The following is an 18,438-nucleotide window of genomic DNA, read 5'->3' on the forward strand; positions in this document are numbered from 1 at the left end:
TTCACAGCACCTACACCAGATACACAGTCCTGCTATACAAGGACGGGGTACCGTTGAAAATTTTTGATACCGGTACCTTGATGCTGATACCGGTTCTTGAAGGCAACCTTTTACTTTACCAATTTTAAATGTCAGGAGGATTAGGAGAAATGATGTCCTGTCCTGGTTAAAAAAAAGAAAAGGATCAGCCAGACTGTTACCAACACAAAGTTCAAAAACCAGCATCTTCGATGGTATGGGGGTGTGTTTGTGCCGATGGCATCGTGGGTAACTGTCACAAATGTGAAGGCTCCATTAATGCTGAAAGGTAAATGCAGGTTTTGGAGCAACATATGCTGCCATCCAGATGTCTTGTAAGCAGGGACCTCCCCACTTATTTCAGCAAGACAGTGTGGCTTCATAGTAAAATAGTTAGGTACTAGACTGGTCTGACTGCAGTCCAGATCTGTCTCCCACTGAAAATGTGTGGTGCATTAACAATTAATGTCCTCAGTTCCCAAACGCTTACTGAGTGTTGTTAAAATACAAGGTGATGTAACAGAGTGTTAAACATTCCTCTCTCTGAACTTTTTTTGGAACATGCTGCAGATATCAAATTCAGAGTGAGTGTGTGTATATGTACAAAAAACATTAAAGTATATCAGTTTGAACATGAAATAGCTTGTCTTCGTATGTTTTTCAATTTAACATAGATTGAAAAGGATTTGCAAGTCGTTGCATTATGTTTTTATTTACGTTTCATGCAGCGCCCCAACTTTTTTGGAATAGGAGTTTGTAGATCTTGGTACAAGCATGCTGCCTGCTTAATGGCTCACTGACGCTGCTCAACAGTGTCAGTGGGCCATTAAGCAGGCCGCATTTACTCCTTTGTCACGAATGACAGTGCATTTTTCAGTTCACGATAGGATTGAAACAATTGGCTGGTGCCGTAAAAAAACTGAAGTGCAGTACCCGGCCCTACTGAGGTTTCAATTCCAGTAAGAGCTGTAGACAATCTAGTGTAATCTGAAAGCTCTCAATAGGTGTGCAGCTCTAATGGCAGTATGTGCATGTTTATTTTATTTTATTTAGTTTTATTTAGTTCAGATGTTTAATTGCTGCGTGTTAATGGCTACTGAAATTTGGTACCAAATGTTAGGGCATTTTCCAATACTCCATATGATTGAAGCAATTTGGTCGGTGCCATTAAAGTGTTGAAGTTCGTTACCCAGCCTTATGCTTTACACTAAATGTGTGTGTATATGTGTGTGAGACTCTATACCAGAGCTGGCAATGGCAGGAGGAGATTTCCATGAGAGAGCCCATAACCATCTTCCATAATGTCAGTGCTCCTGTAGAGCACTTATTACGCTCGTGATGATAGTCATCAGCTGCTAACATAATTGTAGCAGCAGCAGCATCGAACAGTAGCCTGCTCAGTATATGCTTAGGTAATGAGTGTTGTTGAGGGCCTGTGTTCTCTTCTGAGTTATGGTTTAATAAGAGGAGTAATTTTTGCTCTGGCGGAGAGAAGCGCAGTGTGCAGCTGTCCTCTGTGGCTTCTAGAGGAAACGCTGCCACTGCATGCGTTGAGTTTATCGAGGTGCAAGGTCACTTGAGACAGGTTTATTCCACCTTTCCTTTATTAAACCTGTCCGGCGCGTGTGTGTGTATGTGTTCACTTGGGCATTTATCTTTCCCAGCACGTTAATTTTCATTCCTCAGAATGCCAGTGGCCTTTAAATAATAGACCAATGGATGGGGATACTCTGTAGCTTATCCCTCTCAACTATTAAAAGGTGCTCTTCTTCTCTGAAAGCTCTACACTAAAGCGTCCACTCTCTTAACACCATTTAGCTTTCCAGTGATTTTTTTTTTTTTTTTAGGAGTTCAATAAGCCTTTTCAGTGCCTGACTTCTTCCTCTGAGCATCTGAACCATTTAGTTCAAGTAGGACAAGTAAAAATAGCCACAAATCAATCCCAAATGTTCTCGGGCTCTTCGCACATCTCGATCTAGGCTAGCACAACCCAACAGGGGATAGAGTGACACAGCATTCAAAGCTGGGCAGAGTGACTGGCAGACTGGCACTTTAGAGGAAGGCATGTTCATTAAAAACGGGACTGGTGGCAGTTATTCGGGCCTTGACACACTTTAAAAGCCATTAAAGAGGCAGCGGCGGATTATGGTTTGTTGAGTTATGATGATGATATGACCTTTTGGTTATTACATGCTTCAGTAGAGATGGTAATCCTCTGAGCTATTGAATTTAGCTAAGTGGAGACCATGTTTCCATTAAGAGATGTATATGACGTGTGCAACACTGCAGCAGCAGTTCATGCCAGACCAAATTATTGATAGCACAGAAATGTCACATACTGTAAAAGTGTTGTGTGATTCCACAAGAGAGATGGAAAAAAGACCTGCTGGGTGCACTCATCAGCAGGGGGGAAAGAGCAATCATAGATCTACAGATTATTTATTTATGTAGGGTTCAGCGCAGTCATATCATTTTGTTTAAATATTTCTTGTTACGCAAGCCAACCATTTGAAAACATTTGGGATTAATGTCATCGGAGAATATCCCATTGTTCCACTTAAATAAAAATGTATTCTATTTTTTATTCTTTACGATAAAGTACCCACAAGTCACCACCAATATTTTCATATTTATGATGTAAGAAAATATGCAGTGTTATGTGTGTGTATAAAAACAGTGCAAACAAACAGAGGCTGCAGGATTTGTTCCTTTTTCTATTCATCCATCTCATGCTTACATGAAAATGATTCTGCAATATTCTGCAGGGAGCAGCAGGGAGCTCTGTTGCATCAAAACAAGCACTCTGGTTTTCTCCCTAATTTAATTACCAAATGAAAAACAAAAATAAAAAATTGGGGAATGGGGAGAAACAAAATTGAAAGTAACGTGTTTGAGAAAGATTAAAGTAAAACAGTTCAGAAAAGTAAAACCTACTAAACAAAAACTTAAGAGTCAGAATCAAAGAAAACTTTCTGGTGTAGGAAAAGGAAATAAAAATAAGCTTGCACCAAAAAAATGGTCATCTTGAACGTTGGATTAAAATTGATGATGATATTTATCTTACAAACATTTATCTCCCAAAAATATTGATAATGGGATCCTACATGACCATATCTGACGACATTTCTAAGAATGATGAGGGTTGGGGTCAGCAGCAGTGTTCAGTTGTCTCACAAGGGGCACCAAATGTATCAGAAACTCTCTGTGCGCTGGAGTTTCGTGGGAAAATCTGCAATCTGATGTAAGCACTTGGGTGGAACATACACTATGTCTGACTGCGTGTACAGTGGTCCTGGTAGGAAGGCATCTGAAAGTGATCCGTGTTGTGTATGTTTGTCTAAATGCTGAACAAAATGAAAGCTGGGCCTTGGTGGCTCAGCAATCATTTGCAATGGAAATTCTGTGACCCGGGACGCCCAATCCTTCACATCCCATTTAACTCAGTGGAGCACATGCCAGCCCTGCCAGGCTGTGAGTAGAGAGAGTTAAGCTCCTATAATGTAACAAAGCAGGTCTGAAAAAAAGCTCTTTAGTCGTCAGTGAATCAGTAGCCTTTTAGTTTAAAACCCCACTAAGACTGTGGTCATAACTATAATGCTTTTTGTCGTACACTGTAACAAGGAAATGCTCAGTGTATCACTTTTGGTCCATGTTAGCTGTTTTCCAGGGAGAATTTTGTTATAAAACTTCATATGATGTTTACTCAATTTGCTGCACTGCACTATTTCACAGTTGAATTTCAAGTTGCTCTCGACTCAGAAAGTGTTTTGTGTTGTCACTTCACTTGGTTGTTTGACAGTGGAAGGCTGATTTCAAATTCATTTGCTGAAGGAGAAAAGTTTCTCTGTGCTCAGAACTTTTTCCATGTGTCGGTATGAGCAGGATTTTGTGACATCACAACTAGTTTGGAGATCAATCTTGGACTCGTATGTAAATTGCAGAAGTGTTATGTGGAATCTTGAAACATCCAGCACTCACTGTGAAGTGGGAGACATCTTTTCTCATCGTTACACTTTTGAAATGGAATTAATCTATGAATATTTGCACATTCATAGATTCTGTTATTTTAATGAGGGAGAAAGAGTAGATATGTTTGTAAGAATGTTTAAACTTTGTGTCTGTGAAGTTTTTCTAACAAAGTTAGATTTAAAAAGTTTTTTTTCCAAGCAGCAGTGTTTTAGTTAACTTTTTCTGTGACCAAAAAATGTTAAAATCCATGTTTTTGAGTGCTTCTCCTTTGTCCTAATAGTCCATTCACCTGTCAAGGCATATGGAGCTGCTGATTAAACACCAGTCTGAACTGGGTGTGTGTGGCGTGACGGTGTGCAAACAGCCTGTCAGGACGTTAGGAGACTTGGCTTGTGCCAGATGAGCAGTATGGAGGCATTTTATGTTTTGTTTTGTTTTTTATGTTTGAAAACCGGTCACCATTATCTTTCATTGTTTAAGAATTTCTGCTGTTTTCCTGTGAAACTCCAGCAGTGTTTCACGGACTAACAAAATAATCCTGACCCTCAATCAGCATAGTGGTCAGAAGACAGTGACTGAATTTTCAGTTTTGGGTAAACTATCCCTTTAAGTGTTGAGCTGGGTATATAAGTCTTAAGAGATGTTGGGTGGAAAGTGATGCTGCAGCTTCCTCAGCAGGCATCAATGAGGGCTGGATCATCAGCTGTGCTACTCAGACTTCATGTCCTTGCATTATTTTTTTCTCCTTTTCTTATTTTTGTAACCAATTTTAAGTTTAATTTTCTTCCTCTCCTTCCATCTGAGTCTTGACACGGGCACGTACTGTGGCTTAAGGAAGATTTGAAAGCCTTCAGTACTATTTATATCTCATATGAACAACAGCTATTGACTAATGGATAATTGGCTTGACAGATTAATTGGTCAATCTGAGGCAATATTTAAAGCTGCTACAAGTAACTTTCATATTGTATTGATTTTGGAGACCACTGTGAACAAAAATGTTAACAGTTTCACCGTCATAGCCACAAAATAAATTCCAAAATGAAATTATCTTAACAGAAATGTCCTCCTGCTTCTGTTAAACTGGCTTATGGAAATTTCCCTAAAAAAATGTAAACATACACTATTCCAGTCTGCATGCTATAAATCGTTCACGGAGAATTCAAACCACCAAGAATAACTTTCTAGAAACAGCTAATCTTCTCACTCTTTGTCTTCTGTGCTTATGTAAATCATATAGAGGCATCACCACTAAACTGAGACTGTTGACTTAGAGCGCTTTACTTTCTCACTCTCTCTTCTCTCCGACAGTGAACTAACACACTAACACGCCGCTGCAGTGGCCGCATAGTCCCGCCTCCTCTCACTTACTCACAGTGTTGTCTTCTTCTTGTCACTTGACTCATTTGCTCTGGTTTAACATTGTTGTTGTCATGTTTTAGCCTTGTTATATTTATCTTCAGATGAAAATCTATAATTTTATCACCTCAATGTTGAGTCAGTTTTTGCCCATGGTATCGAAAATGGTATCGAATATCGATATTTTTTGAAATATTGATTTGAACTTAGAAATTCCAGTATCGTGACAACACTACAGGGGAACCACCCATCTATACAATGAAATGATTTTCCTAAGGCTTAATTTTAAATTTACTCATCCAGAATCAGATATTAACAATATACAATAAATGAAAATAACATATGGTGTACTGTAGACCCTGATTACATCACTCCATCTCTGTTAATTCAATTTGAAAAGAACCGTGTTTAACAAAATGGGCACCATAACATAGTGCTAACATTAATTACCATATTCTGCCATACAGCCCATGCTTTTGGGCAGAAAAGGTCTCTTTTCTCTCTAAAATGAGTGAATCTAAGCCTTTAGCCACAGTATTGTTCTTGCATAATCCCCACCGCTCTATTCTGGGACTTACACACACAAACTCATGCCTGCTCGGCAGAGTGCACTGCTCTTTTTGTGTGTTCGTAGGCGTGCGAGTAACTTCCCATAGCACCTGCCCGTTTGGTTTTCAATTAGCACACAGAAGACGTATGATCATTATCTTCCTCATGAACTGAACTAATCCAGTTAAGGGATGGAGGATCCCTCAAGAGCTGTGTTTGGTTAGCCGGGATGTGATAACCACTGTCAGTGGTTTTATGAATGAGAAGCCCCGTAGAGGGGAGAATAAAAGGCAGCTTTACGTCTGTTGTCTTTTGCTTGCATATACACTTGTGCCTGTGTGAGCATCTTTTCCATAATAACCTTTTGTCTGGTGCTTTTTATTTCCCCGCTGTCTGGGGTGTAATTTTAGTGCTTTGAGGAAGTGGGATTTAGTCTGTTGTTTTTTTTTTTTCTTTTCTTTTTTTAATCTCTACACTGTAAAAAGCAAGTTGAGAAAACTCAGAATTTCAAGGCAACTGTCTTCATTAAATTTTGAGTTTTGAATTTAACTCTGAAAGCACTAGTTCACCCAAAAATCAAAATACATGTTTTTCGTCAAGCTTATATGAGCTTATATGCTATTTATATAGATAGGAATGTCTGCCTTTTCTCAAATATAATGGAACTCAATGGCATTTGGCTTGGGGGGCTCAAAACTCCAAAAAATACTTTTGACACGGTTACTTGTAATAATTCAGAGTCCTTTTTGTAAGCAGTTTCATGAAGGAACTAGTTTCTTTCTTTGGTAGAATCTATCAGAACTACTTCCTTTCTAGAAAAAAAAATAGTTTTGACACAGAACTACTCTCAAAATGGTCTGTGGGTTATCTTAAGTAACTGGGTCATGATCTCTAGAAAGAAACAGTGGTGTTCAATAATTCACGTTTTCTTTTTTTTTGGAGAAGCCAAGCGCCATTTAGTCCCATTCTGTGCGAGAGAAGGCTGACATCTTCATGGCTGATATCTCTAAACATGGCAACTCACACCAAAACAATCAAGATGAATACATAGCATTACAGGCCAGAGGAAAAATGTGATTGCTTAATTTTGGGGTGAACTGAAAAAGAAAAAAACAAAACTAATTGAATCTTTGAGTTTTGAAAAAAAAAAAAAGTGTGTAAAAAATTGTTGAGTGAATTCATTAAAATGAAGGTGAATAATGGATAATAATTTAATATTTTCAGTTGCAACCATTTAATTTTCAAGCACCCAAATAATGACAAACTGGGCTCAGAACTCAGTGTGAACAATTTTTGAAATACATAATTTTGGGGTTTTCTAAAACTGAAAGATTCAAGTTTATATCTAGAAGAAAATCAAATCAAAGCCAGCCAAACTTGTTTTAGTTTATAGGTCGGCAAAACTTTCAGTGTTTCAAATTTTATTGAGTTGCCTTGAAATTGAGTTTTTTTTTTTTTACAGTGTAGAATCAAAAGACACTTGAGCTTGACCCTGCCAAATTAAGAGGCCAGTTAAAACATTGTGAATGAGAATAGATTTTCAAGTATTTCTACTCTTGTAAAGAGCTGAGTTTACAACAATTTTGTTTTCTGACTGCAAGGATTATATTTCATTTCTGTAACAGAGTTTATATGAGACAGACGTGGATAAAACACGCCTCTCATGACGCTGTGCTGGGGAAGAGTTATTGATTTGCCCCGCAGTAACATGTTTTGATTAGTTACACAATGTGAAAACTGGCGCTCATCATAGCTTAATATGTTTTTTCAATGAAAGCCCGACTTCATAGCCTGAATTCATAGACAAAAAGGCAGTTTATGTTTATGTGGTTGTTTGCCTTTTATAAAATGCACCCACTTGGAATAAGAGGGTGTGTGAGTGAGATGCTTGGATGCATTCACTGTTCTGCTGGAGTAGTCAAGGTCACTTCATGATGGAGGCGTTTTTCTGCTTGTGAATGAAGAATGCTGTGCTGGTTTCTCCTGGTGCTACGATGCCTACCGCCTCCTCCAGCACACACACATAAACACGCACACATATAGGCTTCACAGTTAAACAATGGGACCATAGACCTGTTTCTACAACTTCCCTCTCTGACCAACCAAAAAGCAACATTCATCCCCGCCTTGGTCATGTGACCTGGCAGGGTCTTTGTGTGGTCCCTACCCATCCCCTCTATATACTCTCTCACACACACAGACACTCAGACGGATCCAGTGAACTTTTTCAGGATGGCTTGTTCCTTGAAGCGTGGCCTCGGAGGCTCCAATCATTGTTGTCTGCAGTGATCAGTCATGGGGAAGCTCTGGTCAAACCAGTCCCCGTGTCCCCCCTCCCTCCCTCCCACTCCGCTGCTTTTGAAGAATTTTGACTTTGATGTTTTGTTTTTCTACATCACAAACTGTTGTGTCGTCGGAAACAAGGCGCACTTTTGTTGTGTTTCTTTTGATTCTCACGAGTTTGCTCTACTTTTTAGCACTTGTTTGATATTTTCTTGATACTGAAAAAAGGGACTTCAGCTTTGCTTTTGATGACAAAGAAGAGAAGGTTTAAGATCCCACAGTGGGAAAAATGCATCTTTATCCTGTGTGTCTCCCCTTTGGTAATATAGAGTACTTTAAGGTTTTTTTAAGCTTAATTTTAGAGTTGCAGAAGAGAATATATCAATACAATATTTATATATGTATAAGAGTACATTTTCTTTTAAATATATAATTTGTTTGTAACTGAATTTTGGTTATTTACAAGTTACCATCACTCTTTGTTGGACATTATTAGAATGAGCTTTGACTTAATAGCAAATCTAATGTAAAGGGACGAGGACTGAATCCAAAGAACATTTTGGGAAATATATATATTCACTTACTTGCCAAAACTGTGATGAGAAGATGAGAAGGCTACAGGCAGCAGCAGGTTAGCATAGCTTAGCATAAAAATCGAAACCGTGGGAAAATAGTCTTTGTCCAAAGTAGGGTTGACTTATTTTTTAAGGCCAATATAATAATGATAAACAAGAACTGAACAAAATGTTGACTATTGAATTCAAGTAATATCTTAAATATATGAATTTGAAACTGAACATTAAACTAAGCATGAAAGATCTAAGTTTGAGCAATTTTTATTTATTTATTTACTTTAAATTACTTTATTTTATTTATTGTTCCTCCATGCAAAATGGTGTGTACATCCCTGTGTGACTTGTGGAGGCTGTGCAGTAGTGATGTGTGTACCACAGTTACAACTGCAGACACTGCTTTATCCACAGATCGGGTGTGCCGGGTGATAAAAATTAACATTCTGATTTATAGAGGATGCATTGCAAGTGGGAGAGACACTATGTGCACATTTATGCATGAGGTATAATCAGTCGTCAATGTCGTCACACACATTAGTACGACGCACAATAAAGAAATCATCTGGGGAGCTTGCACTGCTCGACATAATTTAAAAGGTAATACAGCCCACAGGGATGGGTAGAGGTGCGGGTCTCCAAATCAGAGAAAATAATGTTTGGATGGGTGGCGGGATGATGATTTATGCTAAGATGTGGATTCGGATGAACTCTGAGCTCATCCATGCATCATTACAGTGCAGCCATCGGCCATGATTGGCGCCAAGTTACTCTGATACTGATAGTTCGGTAAACTCCCTATTGACGGAGATTAATCAGCTAAATCAAGCAATCTGTCGACCTCTAGTCGACTAATGACCAGCACTTCCAAGATTTATTCATTAACATGTTATATTGTTCACTTTGCACAAAACAAGTAGAGGTTTTGTGGGTATTATGAATAGGGCTGTTTCTTGGCTTTGCTGCAATCAGATTAAACAAACAAGATGTACCATTTTAATTAGTGAACTGGAATTTGTTACCTTTGGACAGGACTGGCTGTACACCCCCATTACCAGTCTTTTCTGTTTAGCAAACCAGCTGTCACAAACAGATAATGAGAGTGAGGTTAAATCTTTTTTTCCTTTAACTCTCGGCAAGAAAGCAAATAAGTGTATTTTCCCAAATACCACGCTATTATTAGTCAAGTTAGTCTGGAGCAATACTCAATCAGAAATCTTTTATGTTCTCTAAACTTGGAAATGTTCTCTAGTGTCTTGCAATTTGGGAATAGTTTTTTTCCCTTTAGCTGAAACCCTCAAGTTTTTTCTGTGCTGGCGGTCTTCTATAAGACACATATTTATAAGATAACATTTGGAGAGTAAATTTACTCCCAGAGTAAATTTAAACCTCAATAAACATTTGGTCCATAGTCTGCCTAGTGATTAGATTCATACACTGCTGCTGTTTTCAGATTCCCGTCTGTCTCTTTAAGCATCCAGGCTCTTTCTTCCAGCTTCGTCTTAATGGTCCAGCTATGTAAGTTGATTACACCAAAGACCCCACGGGCCTGCAGCCAGACCAGCCGCTGTGGAGTCTTCTGGGGATGCACATAGCATAGCTGACATTTCTATCTTCCTAACCAGCATCTCTAACTGAGGCAATCTAAGGTTTCAGAAACCACTGTTATCAGCCTCAGAATTTAATCTGAGGTTCGTAAAAGCCTTCTGGTGGAGATCAGAATGGACGAGTGGTCGAGTGTGGTGTCTTTCATGGTAACTCTAGCTGCATTCATGATGTAGAAAAGCCTGATTCCTAAAAATCTTAGCCCTCTTACCACTAAGATAAGAGAATAATGTGTATGTGCTGATTGCACAAGTCAGCATGTCCACAATATGGTACCCTCTTAGAAATAAAGGTGCTCACCAGAACCATATAGGGTCCTTTAGCTTGTCCCCATATGAGAACTCGTTTTGCTTCCTGGTAGAATTCTTTATAAAGGGAATCCTTTCAGGGAGTTCTACCTAGAACAAAACATAAAGGGTTATACCTAGAATGATCTGTGAAAGGTTTTACCTGGAACTCCCTATGAGAGTTTCTACAGAGAACCCTTCTATGGTGCAACGGTTCCACCGACTACCCTCTCTAGACCCTTTTCCGTCAAAGTAGCTCTGGTTTTGAACAGGTTCCATTCAAGATTCTTGGGACCATGGTGCTATCTGGTGAAACAGCCCATGTTTCCACCCATTTTGAATGAAACTATTGGATGTTATCAACAGAGGACTGTGCAAAATACACAACGATTCTGTATATATAATTTGCAATGTTTGGGGTCTGGTTAGAAACCAACTTTTGTGGTTCTGAACCAATTTACTTTTGGTGGAAATGCTGTGACCAGTTTGAAATTAGATTCTTGAACCAGAACAGGGCTTGTTCCATGTTGAACCAGGCCTTTGTTGGCCTTTCCAACTTTTAAGGGTTTAATCTAGAACCCACTCAGGGAGCTCATCTACAACCCACCAAAAAGGATATAAAAATACAAATTTTAAAATACAGGTTTCACCTATATCCTTGTTCTGCAAAGACACATCTATAATTAAAAAATACTATCTGAAACATGAATTTTAATAGTTGAGGTTAAGGATCTTTTACCACCCATGTCTTTAAGCAAATGGTTCTTAATGGAACCCTAAGTTTTACAAAGAACCCTTTCTTCAAAGAATGGTTATTCAAAAGCAAATTGTTCTGTGTAAAACCTCAGTCCTTCTGAACTCTTATTTCTACGAGTGTACACTGCTCCTATCTTCACAGCAAGAATCAAACAATCCCTGCTGTATGTTAATGTTTCCTGCTGCTGCAAGAATTTCTGAGTTGGAAACGATTTTCGAAAACAGCAGTTAGGCAGCATTTCCCTATCTCACTCCTCCTATATCGACAGCTTGGACCTCGTACACTATGAGGAGTGGATGTTTGACCTCGATAGGCTGCTTCCAACAGAGCCGAGGAGCCTTAGAGCAGAAGGTCACGCTGTCAGTGACTCACTACGCCCATGGGCTCTCTCACGCTCGCACACACACACATTCACATCCACGTACACACACACTTTTCCTAACTGGCAGTGAAAAGGCTTCCAGGGTAAACACCTAATTGCGCTCCTCTTTTCTGTTTTTAAGCTCTCACCACCGACCTTGATGCTGACTGATATTGAGTTATGTAAGGGGGGAGGATGGCATGTTATTTTTAAATCTAAAGAGAAAAGAGATTTGTTTGAACAGTGCACATAGCCTATTGTGTTTCAGTTAGCAAGGCAATGGAGGAAAAAACAACATGTGTAATAGTCAGCTTACATAACACTCTTGAACACACACAAGGTGTAAGTGCAGCGGATTAAAATATACACACCAGGGTATTTTAATGGTACAGATAACGTTTCATAAGCACTTAAATATCCCAAAATATCACAAGTTGAGATTGATCAGGGAACAGTATGAACCTCATTTGGGAACAATGTGTCACCGTGTTTGTCTGCACTTCTCAGTGTTTTGTAACTCAGATGTCGTTCATGCTGTAAACACCCGATAAATTCAAATAAAAATCTAAATTAATTCAGTCATGATGTTGATAATGAGATAATGGCACTTGGCTGTCAAACACTAACATCTGAATTTCATATCAATCGCGACCACTTTGTTGCGCTCTCCATCATTTTAACAAATCTCTTGTAGCACTTCATTCATTTTTTAACACTATTTGTTTATGTACACCTATTTTGAATACATTTCAATGCTACGGATGCAGTAAATGCAGCAATGGCAGGTGCTTTATGAAAGAAGGAGTACGCCTCCTGGACCTCTTTTGAAAACACAGGCTTTCTCCTCGGCATGACAGCTAACTGTTAGCATACTGACAGGTTCTGTCAGAAAGCGCCGCAAGCCAGTGACTCATATGCTAGCAGCAGCCTTGACAACAACACATTGAATGATTGACACGCACACAGACAAATCACTGTTGAATTCAGACATGTGGTGCATTGTTTATGTTTTTATGTCGGGTTAGATAATGAACAGAACAGACAGACAGAATATGATAAATGTCTATGTAAGCGCTGGAAACAAGTTAAGTATTATAGTTATTATTTTAATTGCAGTGAAAACTGGGACAATTCGGTGTTTTATATATAAGAGTTTGACCTATTGTGGTCATTTTATGATTTAATACAGTAAATAAATTGCATATTTCTCCTTTAACCCCTGAGTAGAGGTAGTATTTGTGGAGAAGTTAACATGCAGTTATGCTTTGCTCTCATGAATTAGCATGGTGGCAGCTTAAACGTTAATCTTTCACACAAGAAAGAGAAACAAAGTCTGTTAAGCATGTACTAATTGGCATCAATTTCTGAAACTTGATTTTCTTCATCTTACATTCAAAGTTGTCTTGGGTTAAGGAACAACAACATAATGATCTGAGTACGCCTGTTACAATAATGACAGAAAAATTGTCGAGGTTATGTCCATATTGCCTATTGAGCAATAGGAACAAACGAATGTCGCCAACATGATGCCAGTTAAACCACAGGGTTTTCCCTGCCACTGTAAGACTTGCCAAAGTGTTCTTTCACGGTGCCTAAGCTAGACGAACAGAAACAGAAACAGAGATGTGTTTTTCTGTCATGTCTGGTTGCACTGCTTCCATCCTCTGATGGATGGATGTCTGAATTAAAAGTTCTTTGATCTTGTTACTTTATCATTATATCAGTGGAATAAAATGGTGTTAAAACAGCTATAATATTGTTTGCAACATTATTCCAGCAACAATATACTGGGCACTCACTATGCAGGCATAATATTGAAAGCTCGATCAGTATAAGTTTGGTGTTTTTGGCTGTTTGTTGTCACCTACACACCATGCAGGTTTAGTTCCCACTGAATATATGTGGTGTTAAACTACTGTGATACAAGCGAGGAGTCAGTAGCACATTAGCCTGTGTGACCATGTTCCAATTATTATTGTTATTATTTTAAACCATCACAGACAATAATGAGAGGATACTTGCACAGCCCGTGGGCAGTGAGACCCAACTAACAGTGTAACTCTACTTGACATTTCATGCAGCCAGCTAGACCCAGGAGTGTTTGGTCCAATTAAATAGCTGCTGTTTCTAGCAGGTTGTGTACCTATTAACTTTGACTCTGTGGTCTTCACTGCAGGCTGTTTACTCCATATGAAAGGTGCGATTCGGACTATATTTTGCGGAAGAAAGCCTGTTCTTAATTCATATTTGTTTAATTTTTTGTCCGATTATGCCACATGATGAAGATGATTCCTGGAAAACTTTCAAGGCCGTGCTCTGATTACAGCGTTATGAATCGACTCTGTAATGTAATCATGCATTACTGTATGTTTTTATGATTTCCAGGCGTGCACATACAAGGATATGCATTGATGATGTTTATCTGATGATGATGTTGATTTGATGGATGAATTGCCTGCTGTTATTACACATGGCTCATGATAATCAAATTACAGGTTGCCCCTCAGTGAAACTAATTCAGTTCAGACTTCCTCCTCAGACTCCTTCAGGCAGGAAGTCTGGCTCTCTCCAGTACCTTCTTCATTGTGTGAACACTGGGATTTCTCCAGGCTAATAGCTTGTGTTTGTTCATTTGTATAAAGACAAGTATTATATGTTAGCTTAGCAGCCAGCCACAGGCAGCTGCTTTGTGCTCAAGGCCAAAGGAGACGTCGCTCTGTGTTGTTTTGGGAAGCTGGATATTGTGTGATAGTTGTGAGGTGGTGTTTTGCAAGGTGATGTACTATTTGGAAACTAAAAATGCAGCCCAGCTTTCTGTTGAGTGTAACACAGAAGCTGCATGTTAAAATGCATGGATCATAACCACTGGAGTTTGACAATTACAAGTAAAGCATGTAACTCCTCTTCAAGTGGAATAAATTTGGATGCGGTTTTGAATAATAGATGATCCCCTGAGGTGTTGTGGAATTATCTTTGCCTGACAACCTCCTCTGTGAGCAGACTGTGAGAATGTGCAGATTCATTTTTGGTATTGAAAAATGGGAAAGAAAGCCTGTGAATAAGAAAAAGGGGTTATGAAACAGTAATCGACCGAATGACGTCAACACCTGTCTGGGATATTATTATTCAGCATCAAAATTTACATTTCATATTTTGGGCTTTCAGCAGACACTCTAACCTCGTGCAATTTAGAGATGAGTGTAACCACAAGCTCAAATTTCTGAATCACAAACATTATAAGCAACGGATGTGGGCCAGGGTCAGAGCCACAGTTGACTGGTAATAGTCTCTCCTGAAGAGTACAAACAATAACAACAATTATTTTGATAATAAAATGTTGTTACAATTGGTTGTTTCCAACTGAGAAGGCATCTGGGAAATGATTAGATATCTATCTGTTATTTTTAGCTTATAAGCAATGGAAGCAGAGCCAGGCCAGCTGTTTCCCTCTACTTGCGCTATTTTTGTATTTTTGTGCAAAGCCTTTGCTAAGCTTTTTTTGCCTGTAGCTTCCTATTTAAGAGACACAAGGCTGGTATTGATCTCACATAAAACCCATGGCAAGAAAATGAATACTTATTATTTAATGAATGCTCATTAATGAACAAACAGTTAAAGCACAGTTTTCATACGTCGGTGTGGGCTTACTATGTGGAACGATCTAATTACTGCTCACTACTAATCAATCTTACTGAGCTACTACCATTTATAACTGGCAAAAGGGAACCTTGTAAAGTGGTGCATGCAAAAATGTCAAGGTAAGCAATATCGCCAAAGCCTTTGTGTATCTATCTGTTAATTTAATGTTACTCTGAAATGCCAAATGGAACTTTTTGGCTATTAAGATGTGCTGGCAGCGATTACGTCCAAGTAGCTTATAATAAATATCTGATGAAGCTGTGATGGAAAAGACAAAGTAAGCTGAAAGTAAGTGAGCGATGAGATCTGAGGCTCAACAGTACAGAGGAATGCGGGCTCACTATTTGGCAAGCAACAGGTCACTGTTGTCACCTCATGTTGTAACATTTAAAATCTAATTATAAACCTTTTCTAAATCATTCATAGAGGTATTTTTATTGTTAAGTGGCACCCTACATTATACTTGCTAGTCAAAATAAGATCAGAGTATGCTTTCAGTAAACTATACTCCACATTACATACAGTGTACATTTTTGTACATAATAGTTTTACAGCAGAACAAATCTGAACTTTTCTTGCCTTTTTAAATAAAACAGTCACTTAAAGATTTATTGTTTCACCAGTCATTTTCAAAAACTTAAGCCTTTGTGTTTGTTTGTACTAATTAAGTTTAACATTTTCCTTTCAAACACTGCTTCAACACAGCCAGCTGTGCATACTAAGGCTGAATAGCTCGTGATTGGAACAACAAACAACCTAGACAGACAGTTAAAATCGGGTCAAAAGTACAATCCGACTGACTAAAAACTATTTTAGCTGCCGTTTATAAAGCCAGAGCGAATGACGGACATGTAAACATAGCAGCAGGTCACAAACCACTTTTTCCTGAAGAGACTTGACACTCAAAATCTACATCTTTGGTATCAACCATTCATCGCTTGTAGGTTTGAAAGTTTCTGTTGATCCTTGTTCACTGAGCTGGATGGAAGTTTTGATAAAGTCTGGGGATGCAAATTTCTCCCACCGTTTTTTTTTACCCAAACAAACAGGTTTTGAATTTTGACGAGAGCAGCCGGTGGAGGGAGTGTTCAAGGAGGGGGTTTGAAAGGTTGTGGACAAACATGGCGCAGCATCGTGGAGGTCAGTGGTGCTGAAAGAGAGAGCACAGAGGTGGGGTATTCATGAGGGAGCTGAAATAGTTTGGATAGATTATTAAATCTTTTGACATCATGGAGTTGGTCCGAGTCCCCGGTGAGCTCTCTGACTCAGCAGACTTCAGTTTCCCTGTCAGACAGACAGCTGTGCGTAGATCACACAAATACTCTTCGTCTAGCAGGGAGTCATCAGTGACAAAGGTCCTCTAAACTATTTCACTTCCTCAGGTCTCCATGGCACTTCAGTTTGGCTTCAACAAAACGATTAACCACATGACAGCTCAGCTCATGCACAACCATGTCTTCTTATTTTCTCAGCTTGCGACTAAAACTCAATAAGGATATGATCTGTTTCTATTAGCTTGTTATTTTTCCGGTTGCTGTGTTGAAATGTTTTCGTCTTTGGACACTTGCCTCTCTAAGGCTCTATGGGAGTTTGTGTCAGAACTGAAAGTTCTGGATGTTTGCATTTATGAGGCTCATACGAACCAAAGTTGACCTCAGCCTGGGTGGAGTAAACATCTGTTTTTGTGTGACACTTGCACAGATGGCCCGTTGAGCTTGCAGTCTGAAATGAAGATGTCATCACCCCCGGCTCAAACAATAAATGTTTCATTTGGGCATCTAGCCTCTTAGCTCATGATCAGTGGTCTTTTGTGACAGTGTAATCTGTCTGACTCACTCTCTTGGCACTAGACTGTTCTGACTCTGTTGCATCAGTGGTGATTGGGTGGGAAGTGAAAGTGTGCAGTATATTTTTGGTAATCACCCATTCTCTGGCCATCTTTGATCAACATTAAATGCAACATTGAATCTTAATTGGCTGTAGAGGCGATGACACTTATTCTAAGTTTAATGCATATTAAAAAAATTACTTTCCTGCTTCTTAGCTCTGATATTACTGTTGGCAGGGTCATTTGTAAACTAAATCCATAATTATAAATACAACAGTGAATGTCTTGTGTGATTATTTATCCATTTTTACATTGAAAACAGTTGTTAATGTTGTTCCAGCCTTCCACTGGTTGAGACTGTCGACCAATCAGAGGCTGTGTGCCTGACTTGTCATGTGTGACGGCACTGATCAATAGGTTTATTAATAGATCCATGTGCTAATCTCAAACACAGTTGAATTACATGAACTTGACCTTTCATGATCAAATTTTCGGTGGTGATGTAATGAGCACAACTCTCTGGTAGGTGTCATATGGCCGCAGTATCGTGGTAATCTGGTTTTCCACAGCCTTATAGCTGTGTGCTAGACTGAATAAGATTTGGGTGAAATTTGTTTCCAGGGTAAATCATTTAAATGATAGTTCAACGTTTTGGGAAATACACTTTCTTGCCAAGAGTTAGAATGAGATCCACTCTCACCTCCAGCAAATTTAAGGCTGCAGCCAGCAGACAGTTAGTGTAGCTTAGCATAAAGACTGGAAGTAGGGGGAAACAGCTAGCAGTAACCTGGCTCTGTCCAAAAGTATAAAAATCCCCCTGTCAGCACCTGTAAAGTGCAATCAATGATACATTATGTCGTATCTGTTTAATTCATATAGAACTTGAAGTCTAAATATGACAAGTTGCTCCAGGAGGTGACTGGGTCCTGCCAAGAAACAGTGTACCACATAACTTCCTGTTTAACTACACTTGAGTTTTTGTACAGATTAAATTCAATATAAAGTGAAAAATGCGCTTCGTAAGCTGTTGGTAGATGGCTAGCTTAATAGTTTCCCACTCTTACCTCTTAATGTTAAGCTAAGATTATCTGCCTTAAACATGCAATATGTAAATTCTTTCTCACAATAAGAAAATACATTTTTACGTGGCGTGGGATCATGGGAGTTGTTGCCTTCACTTTTAAACAACCACCTCTATCTGACACGACTCAGGC

The 18,438-nt window shown here is 38.9% G+C and overlaps 1 protein-coding gene across 1 annotated transcript in view; it reads left to right on the forward strand.

Moving 5' to 3' along the window:
• The window catches only part of elmo1 (engulfment and cell motility 1 (ced-12 homolog, C. elegans)), a 155,569-nt gene that overhangs the window by 18,199 nt on the left and 118,932 nt on the right, over positions 1 to 18,438 (forward strand). The window lies entirely within an intron of this gene.

The sequence above is a fragment of the Lutjanus erythropterus genome, chromosome 16 (assembly GCF_056507025.1).
Source record: "Lutjanus erythropterus isolate fLutEry1 chromosome 16, fLutEry1.hap2, whole genome shotgun sequence".
NCBI classification, from domain to species: domain Eukaryota; kingdom Metazoa; phylum Chordata; class Actinopteri; order Lutjaniformes; family Lutjanidae; genus Lutjanus; species Lutjanus erythropterus.